The sequence below is a fragment of the Gopherus evgoodei genome, chromosome 4 (assembly GCF_007399415.2).
Source record: "Gopherus evgoodei ecotype Sinaloan lineage chromosome 4, rGopEvg1_v1.p, whole genome shotgun sequence".
Taxonomy (NCBI): domain Eukaryota; kingdom Metazoa; phylum Chordata; order Testudines; family Testudinidae; genus Gopherus; species Gopherus evgoodei.
In genome coordinates this window covers 60,288,523-60,309,686 of record NC_044325.1, presented here as the reverse complement: position 1 = coordinate 60,309,686, position 21,164 = coordinate 60,288,523, and the positions used below count along the sequence as shown (strand labels likewise).

The window sequence follows — 21,164 nt, the reverse complement described above, 5'->3', positions numbered from 1 at the left end:
CGCAGTGAGACTAAGAATTGAATGGGCATGGACACAAATACCATTCAGATCAGGAACAAGCACAGTGATAGGAAGCTTGTAATGTTGTGTGTGCTATATATTCCATGGCTACACAAAGGGTTTTTCAGTCTCTAATAGATCTACATTGCAGCTGTACTTGCTCTCTTAGCCACCAGGTGGTTGCTGTGGAACTTGCTATGCACTTCACTTGACTCTGATGGCTATTTACTGGTTTGTGCAGTCACCATTGAAGCCCATGCTGTGCTTCCTTTATTTTTAGAAAGTTCCTTAGAGAACAGATAGGGCAGGTAGATCTATACAAGCTGCCATTCACACCCCAGGCTTTGATGTGGACATACTGCAAGTTTGTCTATCTACCACTTGTCACATGTATTAAATTCACTTTAACAGTGATGTGAAAAGGAGGAGATTTTTGAAGATGAAGTGGTTCCCTTTTTTCCTCTTCTTTAGGATACTGAAGATGGCTTTCACTCCTTAATAGAAGGGGTGAAGGTGAGAAACTAACAGATATTCTTTCAACTAAGACTTCATTAGACACTGACAGAGACGTTTTGATAAAAAGCAAAGATGTACAGTCTGACTAAAAATATCTTCCCTCTCAATTGCTCAGGCTTGTAATGTCATTTCACTAACTCTCCAGTCATCAGAGACTTTTGCAAGGTAGAATACCAGTATCTTATTTGATTTTTTAATCAGGGGAAAAAATGGACAAAAATCCTTCAGGCTTTTCTTTTCTTTCTCTCTCTCTTTTTTTTTTTTTTAAGTGCTATTTATTTTCTTGGAAGGACACTTAAAAATAAATTTCAGCAACAAGAACAACAAGTATCTTGCTGGCATTCTGATCATATTTATATTATTTGTTAATTGATACCATGTATTGCTGTACCCATGTAATAAATCTTTGTAAATTAACAGTTTATTCACAGGTAGTCATGACTGGTTATACACAGAAAAATTACAAGACTTTTTTTATGCTAATAAGGCTTCTAAACCATGATTTTTATACATGCCATTAAGTACACAAATGTAAGTTATTTGCACTGAACTGCACTTTGCCTACATTTAGGATAATGGGCCATTCTATCTGTATATGCGTTAACTGCTGATGGATAAAACAAAGATACTCAATGATGCTATGAAATCCATACAACAGAAAATGTATTGTTGTTTTCACATTAATGTAAAATGAAAGTGAGGACTACATCTTCCTGTTAATTTTCTTTTTCTGAAAATGTCTATCAATCTTTAGGTTTCATCCTTCCTTACATTGGTGCTGGGGGTGCTGCCACAGCCCCTAGCTTGTAGTGATTTCCATTAAATACAGGATTTACAGTTTGGCTCAATGGCTCTCAGCACCCCTACTATACAAATTGTTCCAGCGCCCCTGCTTCCTTGGAGCAGGAACAGATGCATTTGCAAACCTGTCTGCCAGAAACAGGTCTTCTCTGAAAAATTCCACAGATATATACTTCAAAACTTTAAACTACTAACTATCTGCAAATGTATCATAACCATATTAAAGTACTACTCTAAGGCCAGGTCTACACTACAGATCTATATCAACAAAGCTATGTTGCTCAGGCATGTGAAAAATCCACACCCCTGAGCAACGTAGTTATACTGACTTAGCTCTCATGTAGATAGCACTCTGTCACTGGGAGAGCTTCTCTCGCTGATATAGCTACCACCTTTCGGGGAGGCGGATTAACTACATCAATGGGAGCACTGCTGTCAGCACAGGAGTATCTTCACTAAAGCGCTGAAGCTGCACTGCTGTAGCACTGTATGTGATTGCAAACCCTGAGAAGTGCCTCTTAAAATACCAATCATTTGGATTTCAATGATTTCTGTGACTATATAAGCTCAGTATACATGGGACTGAGTCTTTTTTGTTTTGTTTTTCCTAATTGCCAGAACAGCAAATTCACCTTCCAATTAGAAATTCATGTTGGGTTCTCCCTCATGCATCGTAATATGGTTAACTTTTTGTTGAGGATGCACAAGGCACAATAGAATCCAGATCCCTCTCCCAGAAAAACATGGGCTAACAGGAGTAAAAAGTAGTAAAAACATGTACAAGTCAGTAACGCAAGCAGAAATGGCAACAAACACTCAAAGGGGAGTATGTATATTAGTAAGATGCCATTTTTACATAAATACTTTTTAGAGTAGAATTCACTTTAAACATAGAAGAACATAACACTTTTACTTGAATTCCTAAAATGTTATATAGCAAGGAGAATATTAATCATGATAAATATTAGTTTAAATAAAGCAAAGAGACATCGCCTCCCTCTCCCTGCTCCTCTGCCCAACAAGGACAGATAGACCAGGAGGCAGTGATTGGTGGACATGCCATTTTTAGATAAGAAATTAACAGATATGAAATCTTGCTATTCTTTTGAATGAGAGGAAAAAGTCAGAAACAGGAGAAAACACACATATACCCTGAAAACATTTCCCCCCTTTAATGTTTCTCTATACCCTATTTACTTTGTTCCTTTCCACTTTCCTTTACCACACTTTCCTGGTCTAAATGTAACCTCACATAGTGAACAGAGATCCAGCTATATATGAAGGCATATTATTTCTGCTTTCTCTTTTTATCAAAGCATATGCCCTCTTGGTCCATGAAGTTGCCATAATTACACTGAGTGGGGGTACAATTTCCCTATAATGCAGGCGCAACCAGCGATTTGTAGGACTGACAGCACTCTACCCATCTCACTACTTTTAACTGGGACCTTTTAGTCTACCACCTCTGGAAAGCTACTTATTCCTTTCAACGTATGCTCTGATTGTGCCATTTCTCTTCCAGTGAATTACAGTTCTGGACAGAAAAAAATGGCACTGTGAAGTTATGAAACCTGTGAAAACTTTGTCATATCTCTAGTATATTATTTCCAGCAGCACTTTATACTTGTGGACTGCTCTTCTGATAATACTTTAAAAGCATGAAATGATCCTTTCTGTTGAAGGTGACAATATCAGGAAGCCACTTCTTTTGCCACAAAATAATAATACAAATTAAATAGGCAGGAAAGGTGAGCTCTACTGGTGCCTGTTAAGCTATCATTTACATGCCACATGAAGCAATTTTCACCTTTGGTGACTTTGCTAATTTAACAGTCCTAAAAAAAAATTATTTATGGGTGGAGTATGAAGTATTAGTGCCTTAATCTATGATGCTGCCCATTGTGGTTATTCAAACCTTCATTGTATTTTAGCTTACTCTTATAATAAGACACCATGAAGGAAATCAAAAGCATTTATTTGGATCTTTGTCTACATCACCTAAAACTGAGCCATAGCCTTAAATAAGCTTAGAAAACTACTTTGTCTTCATTGATGAAGTCATAGCAATCACTGGTTTTGAGCATATCCTTTCACTCTCTCACTTTCAACGGCTCCCTTGTCTAGCTAAAAGTTTCAGGATACAGCTACAGTATTGGATTTCACTGAAAGGAGGTCCCCTCTGGTTTCTTCTTGCATCACTTTTATTATTTTTTTTTTTTGAACGCAGTCCCCCACTACCACAAATTATGCAGTCGAGTTTCCTGCATTTGGGGAAATCGCAGGGGTCAGCACACCCACAGTGCAATGGATGAGCCTCACCCTGGGAAAACTACCTTCCTGATCATGGTATCTCCCCTGCCACTTTTATTGTGCTGGGCTATCACCTCCTTCTAAGCCTTACTAGTCTTATGAGATGGCATCGTCTTTTCCCTCTGTCTTGATTAATGTCTGTCAATAAAGAAAATTCATATAGTAATAGTTTTGGATATTCCACAGAGAGCTTCTCAGTTGCCTAAACATCCCTTTTGTTTAATTCCTTGGAATAAGTTCTCTGTTTTGGCACTGTCTTGAGATCTACAGCAGGCAAGCCCCAATTTTGTATTATGCTTTTGAATCTCCCCTAGGTCAAACACTATTCACTATTTTCTTTCCCGTTTAACTCAGATTGCTCTTGATATGATGAGCCTTTGAAATAACAGATAGGGCTCCTCCCACTAAGATTAATATTAGTCCCCTGAGTAATCTTTCATTCCTTGTGCTTTCTTTCCGGTTCGTATACCCTACAGTTGCTTTATTGCCAGTTCTTTGTAGAGATAATCCTAAATTCTGAAACATATATGGAGCCTTTTTTTTCTATTTTGTGAATTCATTAAATTGACCTGTGCTCAACTGACCTAGGCCTAAAATATTGTCATCCATTGTTAACACTTTTCTCTGTCGTACCTGATGTGAGACCATCAAGCAAAGTGGACTTGTGGTCCAGGGGTTGGCCTGGAACTCAAGAGATCTTGGTTCAAAATCCCAGCTCTGCCACAAATTGTGTGTGTGTGGCTTTAGGCAACTACTATCTTTTGTGACTCAGTTCCCCACATCTACAAAATGTAAGCTCTTTGGGACAAGGACCAACCGTCTGTATTTGTTCATGTCTAAGCACAAAGAGACTCTGATCTCAGCTGGGGACTGTAGGCATTACAGTAATACAAATAACTTATTTTGTTCTCTTTTATGCGACACCAAAGCTTGGATTGAAGACACCCCAGAAAAGATTGTGATTTCTCCAGATTCCTTTGTTAAGACCAGTTGTTTACTATGGCCCAGCAATACCCTACAACATAAAGGCTGTCCATCTGACAAGTAGCTTCATGTTAGTGACTTTGAGAGAGGGGAGACAGAAATGAAATCAGCTTAATTACTAGTATTCCTCCTCATCAGCGTGAAAAGTCTCCACAGTATTTCTGGTGGAGGCTTTTCTATTTAAGGTATTCCTACTTTCTAAGACGACCTTCAAAGTTCTTGGTATTAATTCATCTAAATTAGAAATTTCAAATATACTTTCTGGGCCACAAACAGGCTTTTCTACAGATCTGCTTACTCCCACTTTGAAGGTGGAATCTGCCTCCTTGCCAGCCAGCTCTGATCCACTGCTATGACAGAAAGACTTGAGGGGAAGAAAATCAACCTCACCCTTATGTTCCTTTTCAGATCCTGACATTTAACATTTCCTTTTTCCATGTAGTTGGTACCAACAACATCTTCAGGAAGGTTGTCTTAATTGCCCAATGCTTTCAGGAAGGTTTGCTTTCACAGACAGAGAGCAAGCAATTATGCAACTTGTAACAAAAAGACCAGGACTGTGCTCTATAGACTCATAGACTCTAGGACTGGAAGAGACCTCGAGAGGTCATCGAGTCCAGTCCCCTGCCCTCATGGCAGGACCAAATACTGTCTAGACCATCCCTAATAGACATTTATCTAACCTACTCAAATATCTCCAGAGATGGAGATTCCACAACCTCCCTAGAGGTTATTAATTATTATTATTATTATATTTGTATTATTGTAGTACATAGTGTGATGCTTCCTAAGGGTACCCAGGGCTGTGAGGCTCCTCGCTACCCCCGTTCTTAGTATGAGGAAGTCTTGTCTGTGTCTGCTGGGGATCAGCTTCCCATCTCCACCAGCCACTGGCAAAACAAAGCATTCCCTTCTAGGCCCTGCTGTCTCTTCACAGGTAGTGACAGGCACACTCCAATCCCTGACTGTTTCCCTGGAGTGTCTAGCCCCTGCTCCCCTGGCCACTCACACTATTCACTGATTTGCTGCTCCAGAAGGAACAGTACACACCAGCTTACCAATTACACCTTAGATCACCATTTTGTTTAACTCACATCACGTAAATTTACAGTGGAAACAAGTCTACAATTATTTAACAAAGAATAGAGATTATAGCAGTGGTTCTCAAGCCACGGACCACTGGCCGCATGTGGCCCAATTAGCACACAGCTGTGGCTCAGCTCAGTTATGTGCTAAAGGTCACAGACTCCAGGCTGCCAGCTGCCTCCCAGCCCCACCTAGAGGTCCCACACAACAGACTCCAGGGTTGCAGCAGGGTCTGGGGTCAGGATCCTGGCTGCCTCCTGGCCCCGAATGGCATGGGTCAGTGGTCCCCATGCAGCAGGGTCCAGGGTCCCTGCCCTTCACCCAGCTCTTTGCTCCTGGCCCCACTCTGTGGATGGGTCTCTTGGCGGAGGGCACTGAGCATCAGGTTGGGGGTGGTTAGGTGGGGGGCACTGTGGCTCTCAACCTGCATCCCACAATGATAAATAGGTTGAGAACCACTGAATTATAGTAATAGCAAGTAGAAGTACTGGAAACAAACGGTTACATATCAAATCATAATATGCATTCTAGAACCTTATTTAACTAGATAATTTTATGTCTTACAATGCAACACTCACCCAAAGTTCTCAGAGCAATTTATAGCCAGGCTGGTTGTGACCCTCTGTTCATGAGGCAAACATACTCTCAGTTTGTGTCCTAGCTGAAGGATAAAATTTTGTCCTCTCTCCTCTTTTTTATGCAGTTACAGATGATTGTCTCTCACCCTAGGAAGTCCCCTCTTGAGAGTCTTATCTTGGGGTTTCTTTGTCTTTGTAAAATCTCAGGCCTGCATCTGGCCAGACAGTAAATGTAGCTTGTCTCCATGGATGTTCATTGCTCTATATTGTTCACTGAGTTAGCCCTGAGGCTCACCTCGACTCAGACAACAAGCTTAATTCAACAGTTTCCAAACCTAATATTTTACATTTCTCAAACTATTTTCTATACAAACAATTTGCAATACTTATGATGACCAGTGGACTCTTGGCAAAGAACATACATGACAATCTCTAGTGAACTATTATACACATACCTGACCCAGGAGAGCCCTGTAAAACTCAATGCAACCCCTGTGCACTCTGCCTAATGGTACCAAGAGGTCCCTGGGACACACCTAGGAGCCCCAAGTCATGGTCCAGGACCCATTTTGCTAGGTGCAATACAAATATAGAACAAAAAGACAGTCCTTGGCCCCAAGAGATGGATACAGACAGACTGATGGGGGAGTACAAGGAAACCGGGAGTCACTACTGGTTGGCATGATAACCAATGGTCTCAGCACACCGGCAGCCTCACCGTTGTCAAGTTTTTTGCAGGCATCACAGCAATTTAAGGAGAGTTTTGAAGGAAGATAATGAGGTAGCTCTGCAGATATTTATGGAGACATCCTCACAAGCACAAGGAGCAGCACAGAAAAAAGCATAAAGATGCTTTTTTGAAAACTGAAAAAGTGGGCAATGGAGTCAGGCCTTATGTCAAACGGAGGCAAGAGTAGCTCTTTTGATACCAAGCAAGTCATGGTAGGTAGAGTGGGGATAGGTCATGAAGACAAGTAGCTTATGTTTGATGAGATAGAAGAGTGGAGCCCCGGGAGGGACGCATAGAGAGGAGTGACCTGGCTAGTGACCTGGCTAGCAACAGGCTAGAAAAGTAATCTTTGCAGCAGCATTATGAATAGATATGAGTGGGGCAAGAACTTGACCCATGCCAGTTCATCTTTTATATCATCACTCAGTCCAATTTGAAACTGATAATGCTGCATGGCCTCATTCCACTCAGTATCAGTGGAGAGAGAATGGAATTGAATAGCATGCTAGGCAGCCGACTGACATCCTTGCTGTAGAGTTTGCAGCACGTCTTCATGAAGACAACTGGCATGGCCTGAATAAACTGCTCCAACTGGCCCATAAGGGGGCCAGACTCTTCCAAGATGGGCAAGACCCAAACCAACCGCTCACAAAGTAAACAAACAGGTCTGGTCTGTGGGGAACGATTGGGGATGTACCAAGAAGAGGAGCCAGCATTAGTTTAGGAAATCTCGGAACTGACTATGATCACCATTAAACTTGTTTGGGAGCGGGACTTTGACTCCCAGGAAGCCAGAGCCAGGGGTGCTGGAGAAGCCACCAGGGCTGTAGGGTTGCATTCTGCACCTGCAAAGTGGATATCTGTGCATGGAAGTTCTCTGTAGCTCCCACCAGCTCCACCAGGGAAAAATAGGACTGAGTAGGGTCCATACCAATAAAGTGGTTGCCTAGCCTTTGTATTCTGGCTGTTCAAACTGTAGACTACTGGGCCGTGGGTGGTCATGCCTAGTGGTTGAAACCAAATGCCAGAGCTGGAGGGTAAACCAGAGTCATAGGCTGAAGGCAGAGCTGAGGATTGAAGTCAGAAGCCATAGGGGAAATGGGTCTAGAGCCAGAGCAGGTGGACCGGGTATGGAAACCAGGATGGGAACCAGGCAGGGGCAGGGATTGGAAGCAGGCTGGAGCAAGAGTCAAGAAACAGAAGTAAGACAAGTGCAGATACAGGCATGGTAGGTATTTAGCAGCTGCTGATCTGCTGTAGGTGCCAGGCTTATAAACAGGACTGCTAAAAACAAGCAGCCAATCAGGTGCTGTGCCTCCTCTGTCAACTCCTAAGCAGTGCAGCCAGTCTTATTGGTTGCCTAGCAGGAAAGTTAGTCAGGAAGCAGGCCAGCAATTGATTCTAGCCCCTAGTGTCACCATATTGTGTCAATTTTCTCTCGAAAGAAATCAGCAAGGTCCTGTGCAGGGAGATAAATGGAAGCAGGAGGAGAGACGGGTTTGGGGAATGAGTCAAAGGTGGGGAAAAGGTAGCTGGGATTACAGGATGACATTCTCACATTGGGGGAAGTATAGTTGTTTAGTTAGGAAGATGGCAGAACTGAAAGAGGTCGTTCTTATATTTATAACTGTATTTTCCAAATAAAAATAAGATTCTTAGCAGGAAAATGTTGCAAGCAATTAGAACATCAGAGTTACATTATACTGTATCGACGTCACATAGCCGTAACACTTTGGGCCAAACCCAAACTTTTTTTTTATTTTGGCACGGAAAGATATACTGTACATTGATACTGCAAACACAGCATTAATATAGAAGATTACATTCTAACCTGTATGCTGCAAAGGGTCTACCATCTTTTGACTATTCTGCAACATACAGGAGTGATCTGGGTCACAAGTGGGGAGATCAGGTCAGAACATATATATTTTCAGGTAATATTGACCACACCCTTCAATTCCAGGCCTTACCCTGGTTACCACACAATATAATTCTACTGATTTTGATATCTGGGGCATACTTGCAGAGAAAGGTTCAAATTTTAAAGGTTGTCATTGTTGGAGTCAGCACTATTAAGACTGACACTGCATTTTTAATGTGTGCTTTTCACATTATGTTTGTTTTGTCAGAATTAACAGCCTGTGTACATAGAAATCCTAAATGTTAAAAAAAGTTGCTATCAAAGCTGTTAAATGACTTTTGAATTCTATAAGTAATTGAGGCTGACTGTCACTAATGACATATGCCTGTCTCAAATATGCACTGTCTCTTTTAAGTTTTCCTTATGTTTTTGTATACATGCCATTGCATAGTACAGGGTGAGACACTCCAGGCATTATTGTAAAGTGATTATTTACTTCTTGGGGTAGTTGAAGTCATTTGGCCTTAGGCATCTTATATCACAACCTGAGGCATGCTACTATATATTCTAGGCATGTGGTATTTGCATTGCATTTTGCATCCAGTTACTGCTGAAGTTATTTCAAAGCATAGTGTCTACTTGAAATCTCAGGTTTTATATTAGCTCTGCCGCTGCTGATGAAAAGCTGATTTAAGTCTCAGTGCTAAAGTTCTGATGCTCATGCAAGTGATTTGTAAAAGAATTTATTTAAGATATTTCAGTTGCATTTCCAGGAGTCTCTGTTAGAGTTATATAAGCGTCATAGATTTATAAAGTCAGATTTCAAGGCCAGAGGGATCACTGTGATCATCTAGTCTAACCTCCTGTATAGCACAGGCCATAGAACTTCCCCAACATAATTCCTAGAGCAGATCTCTTAAAAAAATCATCCAGTCTTGAATTTACACCTTATTTCCAGTCTGGATTTGTCTACCTTCAAGTTCCAACCATTGGTTCATATTATGCCAAGCTCTTCAATCTATCAGAGAATATTATCAAGTATTTATAGATTGAAGTCAAGTCACCCCTTAACTTGGTTGTTAAAAAGGAAAATTAAAGTCACACAATATTGCTAGTCAAAAACTGAAGGACTTTTGTATATCATGAAGTCAAATATGTAAAAGTTTGTGATATTTTAATTATCATTGATAGAGAAGAGTGGCTTTAACATGATATGAGTCACAATACTAACAACTAGCTCTTACCTGGCCTTTCTCATCAGTATATCTCATAGCACTTCTACAAACCAGAGCTCCATATCATCCCTATTTTAGAGACGGGAAAACTTAGGTACAGAGAGGTGAAGTGACTTATCTAAGATTACTCAATATTCCTGTGACAGAACCAGGAATCCAACCCACATCTTCTGAATCCCAGTCCAGTGCTCCATCCTCTAGGCCACACAGCTGATATTTAACTTACAGTATTGTGAAATAAAATTCCATTTTTATGATGTATAATAGAATAGTGTCCTCATAACAGGACTAAATGCCTCATCACAGTAAATGTGTAAACCCATGCATTTCTAATTTCGGCACTGAAGAACTTTCACCATCAAACAATGGATGGTACAATGAAAAAATAACTGTGGAGAACTCTGCCTCCTTAGTTTTCCTCCGTGGAGAAATGTGCCCTCTTGTTTAGTTAATGACAACAATCAATGTGTGTGGTCACTGCCTAATCGCTGGTAGCACTAAATATTGCATAGCATCCCTTCGGAGCACTCAGATTAATATGTATAACCAATTGGTTTTGACAACATTTGTGGTTTGTTATAAAAAACGTTTAAGAGACCAAATAACCAAGCTCAGCCAATATACTGTCTACACACAAAGCAGTATGGTACAGGAAAGAAAGAAAGTAAATATGTTACATCAATTTTCCAAGGGAACAGGTTTTGCGGTACAGGTCTGTCGCATCTTATATGCCTTTAACATGTGAAAATTCAACTTTACACGGCTGGAAAAAAAAAAAAAAGAGAGAGAAAAATAACAATTTAAATACTGTTCCTGTAGTGTGGGTGATTCTGCCCACCATTACACTCAATGTAATTTTGACTATATGCGGTTTTCGCTTTAAGCGCTGACCGCAAAACGTAACCCCTGCATAAGATGAGACAGATCCTGTATGTTCTGTTCACCATACACTGAAGGTGTGCTCCCAAAATACGCCCCCTAAAACTTCTTATATTAATAGTATATGGGTTTAAAAGTAAAAAGTACCTTACATGTTACCCAAGACTAAAATTTACCAGTCAGCATTCACCTTGTTTTCTAACAGCATTTTGAGCTATCTGGGCCATGAAGGCACTCCCTATCTGTACCAGGATAGAACAATTACGTATATTGCCTTTGACAGTTTTCCTAGCTGCCTATGCCAAATGCTCAGTTGTACTTTTAACAAGGTATTGTGGGATACTTCGCATAAGTGAGTAAGAAGAAGCTTAATACAGTTTAACATAATTACTCAACATATACCATATTAATACCTATTAACATGTGTGTTGGGGGAAGGGGGGTAACCTATAAGCAGTAGTTAACAGGAGGGCAGGTCAGCTGAAGAGTCACTGCCAAGAAAATAGTGCTATTTAAGTTAATCATGGGTGCATTTTTCATGAGGGGTAGCTGCACTACAAAAATCTTGAACTCAGGTCCTGGCAGGCAAGTGAGGGGAATAATTTTTGAATAATGTATTTGTAGGTTTTGACTCTATACATGCACTATTAACAACCACAACCATCCCAGAGTCAACCTTCCTCTCTCCAACATCATCATCATCATGATGCATTGGTTTAAGAACCGTTAGATTGAAAAACAACAACAGTGTGGGGTACATTTTATTTGACCTCTTCCAACCATTAGAGTTCATATTCTCAAGCCTTACTTTGAACCATGAGGGCTACAAATATATTTATTTTAAAAAATGAAAGCTGAGATTCGCATGTAAATTACCAGACTCCAAGAGCTGGTACTTTAAGAAAAACATTAAATATTGTGAATGTTGGCAATACTGCCCTTGATTCTTTTAACGATTTGAAACAGTTTGAATCATACAGCTGATGAGCATTGTGCATCTCCATGGCAAAATTATTTAGGCCTGGTCTTCGCTTAAAAGGTAGGTCAGCATAGCTACAGCACTCAGCAATGTGAAAACGTCACACTCAAGAGCTGTAGCTATATTGACCTAACACTCAGCACAGAGATAGCTAGGTCACTGGAAGAATTCTTCCATAAGCCTAGCTATTGCCACTCAGAGAGATGGATTAACTACATCAATGGAAAAAGCCATTCTGTTTCTGTCAGCAGTGTACAGCTGCAGTGCCGTATCTGGGCAGCTGTAGCACCATACTATAGATGTGGCCTTAGTGAGCTAATCTGGATATGATGAAATTCGCTTTACAATCATGTGATAGGGTCTTGCCCGCCCCACACAGGACCTAAAGAGGCAAATTAGTCCAATAACCATAGGTTGCACTATGGGTGCACCTGGAGGAAAGCCACGGGGTGCCAAGGCCTGATCTGCTGATAAAGTCCAGCTGGGGGAGGAACTGGGCTGGGTTTACAAAGGCAGAAAGCTGCAGGGCCACCCAGAGGATTCAGGGGGCCTGGGGCAAAAAGTGGGGGAGCAGTGGCGCTTGTACTCACCCGGTGGTGGTCCGGGTCTTCGGCGGCATTTCAGTGGTGGGGAGCCTTTCAGTCGCTCTGTGTCTTCGGCAGCACTGAAGGACCCCCCACCACCGAAATGCCACTGAAAACCCAGAGCGACTGAAGGGCCCCCTGCCGCCAAAGACCCAGACCACCACCGGGCCAGGGCTCGCAGGGCATTTTGGTGGCGGGGGGGCCCTTCAGTCGCTCCATATCTTTGACCGCCAAAATGGTGCCAAAGACCCAGGACCACCGCCGGGCCACTGTGGGGCCTGGGGCAAATTGCCCCCCCCACCCCCCGGGCAGCCCTGGGAAGCTGACAACAGAAAAGGGCTGCTGGGAAACAGTCTGCAACCCCTTCCTGGGAGTAAGAAAGTGTGTTTGAGACTACAGGGTTCAGTAGCATCAAATTACTTCCTGGGAGAAGAGCATTTTGATTTGAGCATTGGCCTGCTCAACCCAGGGTTGTGAGTTCAATCCTTGAGGGGGCCATTTAGGGATCTGGGGCAAAAATCTGTCTGGGGATTGGTCCTGCTTTGAGCAGGGGGTTGGACTAGATGACCTCCTGAGGTCCCTTCCAACCCTGATATTCTATGATTCTATTATGTGGACTAGAAGCTGCAGGAAGGGACAATAGGGTCTGAAGGCACAGTTGCCAGGTATAGATAGGGTCCCTGGACTGGAACCTGGAGTACAGTAGGGTCCTGGGTTCTCCCACTGGGGAAGTGGAACCATCAGGGCAGTGCATATGGCTGAGAGTAACAGGGACATATTTAATCAAACTGACAACTGAACTAAGTCTAGCTCATTCAGAACTTTCCTAAAACTAAGTGTTTACAGAAAGTTTATATTAAAGTCTTCAAGACAGTTTCATAAGTTTGTGTTTAATAGGGGAAGAGTCCAGGGATAATGCATGCATTTCTTTCCATATTATCCTATGTTTAAAAGATTGTGCATTCAGTCTTCTAATAGTATTCAAATTCACTCAAGAACAAGGTTTTTACAACCTGTGACAAAACAAATCTCTCTATATATTTTGTTTAAGATATAGAGGGCAAATTTTCACAAAGGTGACTGTCTTTTTGCTGGCCTAAATTACACTTGCAGTTTTGCACTCACAAAATGGATTCAAGTGTAAAGCTGGGTACATATTCCTGACTACTTAATTAGTTGCCTGACTTGCATCCACAGAGGAACACACGTGCTCAGATTTATTTTGTAGATACAAAAATGCAGGTACATATTTTGCAGCAGAAATTCTGCACATAAAATGGGAGAGTAGATCTTAGGCTTTTAAAACTTTGTTCCACAAAATCTTGTTACTTATTCCCTAAATTATTAATCTTGCTAAATCTCCTTAGTAGTTTATTTAGAGTAGTTTAGAGTGGATTACTGAAAGAACATTTTGTTCACTTTACAGTTTTCATGAAAGAAGAGGTTAAAGTCACGTAGATAAAGTGAAAAAAGCTGATTAAGTTTAATGAGTAAATAAATTACAAGTTGTTTTACAGAAGAGATTAAAAAAAACCACACATTTTCAACCTTGTTGCAGATTTTTGTACAAACATGAATTCTATCGATGTAAATGTATCTTCCCAATTTTGAAATTTAGAAACTGCCCATTTTAATATTTCAAATCTGGCATTTTTATACTGGCATAAGGCTATGCTCTTACCTTTTCCTCATGTAGTTAAAATAAGCCTGACCAATCCCTTGTTGCAATATAAAGGCTACAACTTGAACCAGAAAAATACTTCCTGCTGCTAGTCCTCCATTCAATTTGCTGATTACTGCATTTCACTGATATTGCAAACAGTGTATATCAGACTGCAGCTGGTACATAGAACAGCATTGCAGAATCTTCTGCTGGGTATCCAGGTAGAGTAGCTCAGTAGTCCCCACTTGCCTCCTAAAAAGGCTTTATTTTTTTTTCATTTTTTTTTTAAATGAAAACACAAACCTCCCAATCTTACATCTGACTTTTACTAACAAAACCTAATTCCAAAATAACACTACATGAACACAGCCTAAGGCTTGTCCACTGGTTTGGCTGCTTCCAGAGAGCATTTGTTTCATACCAGCCCCCTCTACCAGAGAGCTGTTCTCGCATCCCTTATTCCAAGGATGAAGTCTAACGAGCCACACCTGTTTCAATGAGTCAACTACAATTGGTGTACAATTCCCTGCAGGGTTCCAACATCTGGTCAGCAAGAGTTTTGCAACTCTGTTTGCAGATTAATCTGTGTAGTCATTTTAAACAACACACACTTCACACTGAGAGGATGAACATAAATACTAAGCAGCTGGTCAAACATCAGAGAGAACCATTCCACTCCATTGGTAGGTACCAAAGACTCACTATCCACCTGAATAAGAACTGTCACACTCCTCTAATTTCTTTAACATGCCTAATATATAAACTCTACTTCACACATTCAAAAATTATTCCTTTTTATACCAACAATCTAGTATCCCTGTTTGGTCTACATACTAAACTATTACCAGAATCTCTAGAAGTAAATTGTAATATACATTTTCCATGAAGGAGACTGCACTCAATACTCTGTGAAAAAGTGCATTTGATAGTGATGCATTAAATACTAGTCATCACTCTGTACAATTATGGCAAAAACTAGTACTTTCAAGATGTTCTCTATGATTTTTATTTCACTTTACAAGAAATTGGGTAAATGTGTTCTATAGGCAAAACCATGAATACTTCAAGAAGCTTCCTCCCTTTCCTTGCAACTTTTTAAAATGTCTCTGACGATTCAATCCCTTCTCATCATGAATGCAAGCATCAGCCAGTAATGTAAAAACCCAGCTGTATCAAAATTATTTTTTTTAAAAAGGAATCAGGACTGCTACAAAAGTAAGTAAAAAAACTAGAACCAAAATGTCATTCAGTCTTTCAACTACAGGATTTTCTGACAATGTTAAATTAAAAAAAATATTAATTCTAATAAGGGAATCAAATTTGAAAGCTACTTAAATTTGAGAGAGAAAAAGCCACGGTGACACTCGAAGTGACAATTTACACTATGTCCTTAACTGTCATTGTTTCCTTTTGTTTTTTAAATAGTCTTGGTTTACATTTTAATTTGAGCATTGCAATGTAGTATTTAATAGTTTCTTCTGACCAGGGTGTGTTTATATGTATTAGACAAAATAATTGCTTGTGCATGGTATATTAAAATGTGTGTAATATCATCCAGGGAGAGTTCAATTACATCCCCAACATACAAAAGAGAAGACAAACTTAGATTGTGTTTACAGTTTTGCAACACATCTTGATGCCAATTTTGTTGGATTCAAGTTACGATATTTATAGTATACAAAACTGGTTTACTTAATAAAAGACCTTTCATTGCTTGAAGTAGAGCAGTCAAAAAGAAAATTGCTGATGATTTCAGCAAGACTTATGTTACAGTTGCATACTTGCTCAAAGTTCTGCTACAGTTATTGGCACAGAGGAGTTAAAGAAATGTGTGGCCGGATACTAATAAGCAACTATGTCAATGTCGCCTATGAAATCAATGTGAATTGAGGATGCTCAGTACCTTACACAAAATGCTTAAACTCTTGCCGAACCCTTATGCTGTACTTCTTAATTTTCAAGGTTTTTCTAAGTAGGTTAAGCTGCTGTTTGGTTTAAATAAACCTGTATCTTCCAAATGTGTTTCAACAGAACTAGTTAATAAAAACATAAGGAAATGGACGTTTGCCTGGTGGGTTTTTTTACACAGTCATGTAAGCAAATAAGAGTCCAACAAAGCTAGAGAGGGATAATATGATAGGGCTTAGCATTCTCTGTGCCAGATAAGACCAAATAGTGGTTAGGCTACAGTTCCCCTGCTATCATGGTTTCCTGTGCTTATGCCTCTTTCAAAGAGCGTTTGGCTTTGTAATTCTTTTTAATTTGGGCCACACTTTTAATATCTATGGTAAGTCTTCACAAAAGACTTCCATCATTATCTAGTGCCATTTGGGAATATCCATGTTTTATATCAGGGTATAGAAATGAGAGTGGAGGGTAGTCCATAACCTTTAAATTATGTCCTGTCCTTGATTTTAATGCATTTCTTTGTAATCCATGTCAGGTTTTATTATTCCGAACCGTATGTCTTCCCTCACTACCCCCTCATTATTATTATTATTTTTGGAGTCTGGTCCCAATGCACTTGGCAGCATTTGGAGATATGGCCATAGCACTGTCATGGGAACTGAGCAGGAGGCAATATTCACAGCTGGGTTTCAATATGAATCACACCCAGTTAACATGGCAGGGGATTAGTGAGAGGCACTGAGATCAGGCAATCCACATGATGTCTTCGGTGAAATTGTAGGAATGTCACAGAGAAGCTCTCATTGTTTGCTCAGGGTGAAAATCACTCCTGTGCAGAGGATGGGACATAAGTAGTGCATACACCTTGTATTGGCTCTCTGCACAGGGGGAGGGGAGGAAATTTCATTCTAAGAGTCCTACATCAGTATTTATTGCTCAAAACTTCTATTCAATCAATAGGACTAGTGACTAAGTTAGTAGCTAAAGGTGGCCCTAAAGAGGGGAGAATGACCTGAGCTTGGTCTAGTTGAAACAATTACTGTAAATATCATCTTATTTATAAATTTATAGCTTTGCTTATGTGCTTGCGCTTTTTCTACAGGTTTGCCAAGTTACCTGTCAAACTTGTTGCCCACTGATCAGACTAGAAACTGTACACACTGGATGGTGAATAGTTGCTTCTTCCATTGGGAATCAAATCTTAAAGCACGGCTATAGACAGTCCTCTTATTTCATCCTGAGGGAATATATTAGATTCATAATATTTTATATACAGATTTAAAATGTTAGATTGTTGAAAGTCTAAAATGGGGGGGGGAGGAGGACTAAAGCTTCACTTGAGGCTAGGTAGTCTTGTGTTTTTTTGACCTGATACAGACTGACCCAATTGGAGTAGACTTGCAAATCTGCATCACATCACAGATTCATCAAGTGCAGTGCTCTGCAGTGGTCAATACTGGAAGGTTAGAAGGAAAGCAAAAGTTGACATTGAATATAAAGTTGTTTACTGGCAAAAAGAAAAATTCTTCCTGATACCAGGAAGTGGTATCAGGAAGTGATACCAGAGGTGGGCTAAAGGGAGGGGAGAAAGTGTAGTGTCTTTGGATTTTGGTTTTAGTGATCATTATGTAGATTTCAACACAACGAACTTGTGTGATGTTGCTCCATTTTATTCATAGGAAGAACTGGAATTATGGTCTACTGTAAATCTATATTCAAGCACCTTTAAAAGAAATACAAACTATTTTTTGAAAAGCACTTCAGTGATGAAGCAAAACCAAAGCTCTACATTCAAACACCCTGAATTTTGAAACATTCAAAATTTGAATATGGATTTAGAACCCAATTAAGGCTAATGCTCATATGTAATTAGTAGGGCTGTCGATTAATTACAGTTAACTCACGCGATTACCTGAAAAAAATTATTTGCAGTTTTAATCGCACTGTTAAACAATAGAATCCCAATTGAAATGTATTAAATATTTTGGATGTTTTTCTATATTATCAAATATATTTATTTCAATTACAACACAGAATACAGAGTGTATAGTGCTCATTTTATATTGTTTTTATTACAAATATTTATACTGTAAAACTTAAAAAAGAAATAGTATTTTTCAATTCACCTCATACAAGTACCATAGTGCAATCTCTTTATCACGAAAGTGCAATTTACAAGTGTAGATTTTTTTTTGTTACATAATTGCACTCAAAACAATGTAAAACTTCAGAGCCTACAAGTCCACTCAGTCCTACTTCTTGGGCAGCCAACCGCCAACATAAACAAGTTTGCTTACATTTACGGGAGATAATGCTGCCCACTTCTTATTTACTTCACCTGAAAGTGAGAACAGGCGTTCATTCATATGGCACTTCTGTAGCTGGCATTGAAAGTTATTTACGTGCCAGATATGCTAAACATTCACATACGCCTTCATGCTTTAGCTGCCATTCCAGAGGACATGCTTCCATGCTGATGACAATCATTAATAAAATAATGCATTAATTAAATTTGTGCCTGAACTCCTTAGGGGAGAATTGTATGCCTCCTGATCTTTTTTATCCACATTCTGCCATATATATCATGTTATAGTAGTCTTGGGTGATGACCCAGCACATGTTCATTTTAAGAACACTTTCATCGCAGATTTCACAAAATGCAAAGAAGGTATCAATGTAAGATTTCTAAGGACAGATACATCACTCAACCCAAGGTTTAAGAATCTGAAATGCCTTCCAAAATCCAAGGGGAATGATGCGTGGAGCATGCTTTCTGAAGTCTTAAAAAAGCAATGCTCCAATGCAGAAACTACAGAACCCGAACCACCAAAAAAGGTAATCAACCTTCTGCTGGTGGCATCTGACTCAGATGGTGAAAATGAACATGCACTGGTCTGCACTGTTTTGAATTGTTATCGAGTAGGACCCATCATCAGCATAGACACGTCGTCTGGAAGGGTGGCTGAAGCATGAAGGTACATATGAATCTTAGTGCATCTGGCATGTAAATATCTTGCAACGCTGGCTATGACAGTGCTATTCAAACACCTGTTTTCACTTTCAGGTGACATTGTAAACAAGAAGTGTGCAGCATTATCTCCTGCAAACGTAAACAAATTTGTTTGTCTGAGCAATTGGCTGACCAAGTAGGAGGAATGAGTGGACTTGTAGGCTCTAAAATTTTACATTGTTTTGGTTCTGAGTGCAGGTTTTTTGGACATAATTCTACATTTGTAAATTCAACTTTCATGATAAAGAGATTTCACTCCAGTACTTATAATGGGGAAATTAAAAAATACTATTTCTATTGAATTTTAACAGTGCAAATATTTATAATAAAAATAAATAGAGCACTGCACGCTTTGTATTCTGTGTTGTAATTTAAATCAATATATTTGAAAATGTAGAAAACATCCAAAAAATTTAAATAGATGGTATTCTATTATTGTTTAGCAGCATGATTAATCGCACAATTAATCAAGATTTTTTTTTAAATCGCACAATTTTAAATCCCTTTTCAGCCCTAGTAATTAATTAATTTGAAAGCAATTCTTTTCCAAATTAAATAAATAGAGATGTTCTGATTTTTTTTTCAAAATCCAAAAAAAGAAAAAACCTGAACAATTTGAAAATTGGTGACATTTCATTTTCTTAACTGATAAATTATTAAATTGAGTAATAAGTTCATAAAGTTCTATTTTTACTTTCCCCTGCTATTGGTATAGTATAATATATAAGTGAGTGTTTAATTAAGTTATTTTTAGGATGATTCCTTACAACTTTGCTAAACATTGGGCCACTTGTCTATGAAATAGGACATGTTTTAACTACCTACCTGAAGTTCTGTTACACGGCGTTTATGTTTATTCTTTAGTACAATGATTCCTAGGGTCCTTGGAAACCAATTATTCCACAATTAGGTGCTGTGCAATATTTATTATTTCAGATTATCAATCCATCAACTCCAACATCAGATTCTCTGCCCATGAACCATACCGGATACCTTAGTAGAAGGTGGAACGATGCAATGTGGGTGAATGGGAGGATGCTTCCTTTATTTTTGTTGTTTGTAGTACCCAAAAACATTGCCCAGTTCTATTTCCAAACCATTAACTAGTTTCAAACTGCTGCCCTCTTATTAAATCACATCAACCTGAAAGGTTTCCTCCTTTTCTCCCCGCAATGCCACTGTGAAATTTCCTCAAAGAATTAAACCTGCCTGAAGCTCAAGATTACCACTGTCTGGATTGATACAATTCAACCCTGGAGCAGTGGCAATTTTCTGTATGTAAGAAAATAACAGGTCTGAAGGCTGATATTTCAGGGTTCTCCAAGGCTAGAAACGGGGAGCTTTACACAGTTTGAGAGGAATGATACTCAGGTTTCCAATGCCTTGAAAAGAATTTTAATAAGGAGCAGAAGAGCTGACTGGATGTCTCAATTCCACAGGATTGATGCTATTGCTCCAGTTTTGGAATAGTGTCTAAGAGAAACCCCTGCAGTGTGCTAGGCCCCCCTCCCAGGGGTCTCACTCTTCCTCCAGGGTAAATCATGTGGCTTCACTGCCTCCTTAGACTGGATCTCTGGACCTTCAGAAATCCTGATTCACACAGTGAGCTCCACTCAGCAAGTCCAACTGAGACAGACTCCTGATGGAGATTTGTACACACTTCAGCGATCAATGCACCTCACCAAGCATTTCCACTGACACTCTCACAAAACTCTAGGGATTATTCATTAATTGGAACATAGCTTAGGAAGTCCTTAGGATAGTATAGGGAACTGAAGGCTAAAGCACAGTGCATTCAGGTTAGCCCCGAGCCCAGTCAAGATGTAGCGAACCCTTTGGTTCAAGCATCGTCTTGGTCTGACCTCCTTTGTCAGATTCCAGGGGAGACTCCCCAACTCCTTCCCCACCTCATACCTCTCCAGTCCTTGGATCTGGGGGTTGTTGTTCAGCTTCTAAGGAGAAGCCCATATCCCTCTGTGTCATTGGTTGCTAGGTGTCAATTTCCTGGCAATTGAATTTGCCATTGTCTTCTCAGATGCT

The 21,164-nt window shown here is 39.8% G+C and overlaps 1 protein-coding gene and 1 pseudogene across 1 annotated transcript in view; both read right to left on the bottom strand.

The window, feature by feature from the left end:
- RYR3 (ryanodine receptor 3) overlaps nucleotides 1–21,164 on the bottom strand; it is a 607,531-nt gene that overhangs the window by 577,003 nt on the left and 9,364 nt on the right.
- Nucleotides 3,536–3,685, bottom strand: LOC115651752 (annotated as a pseudogene).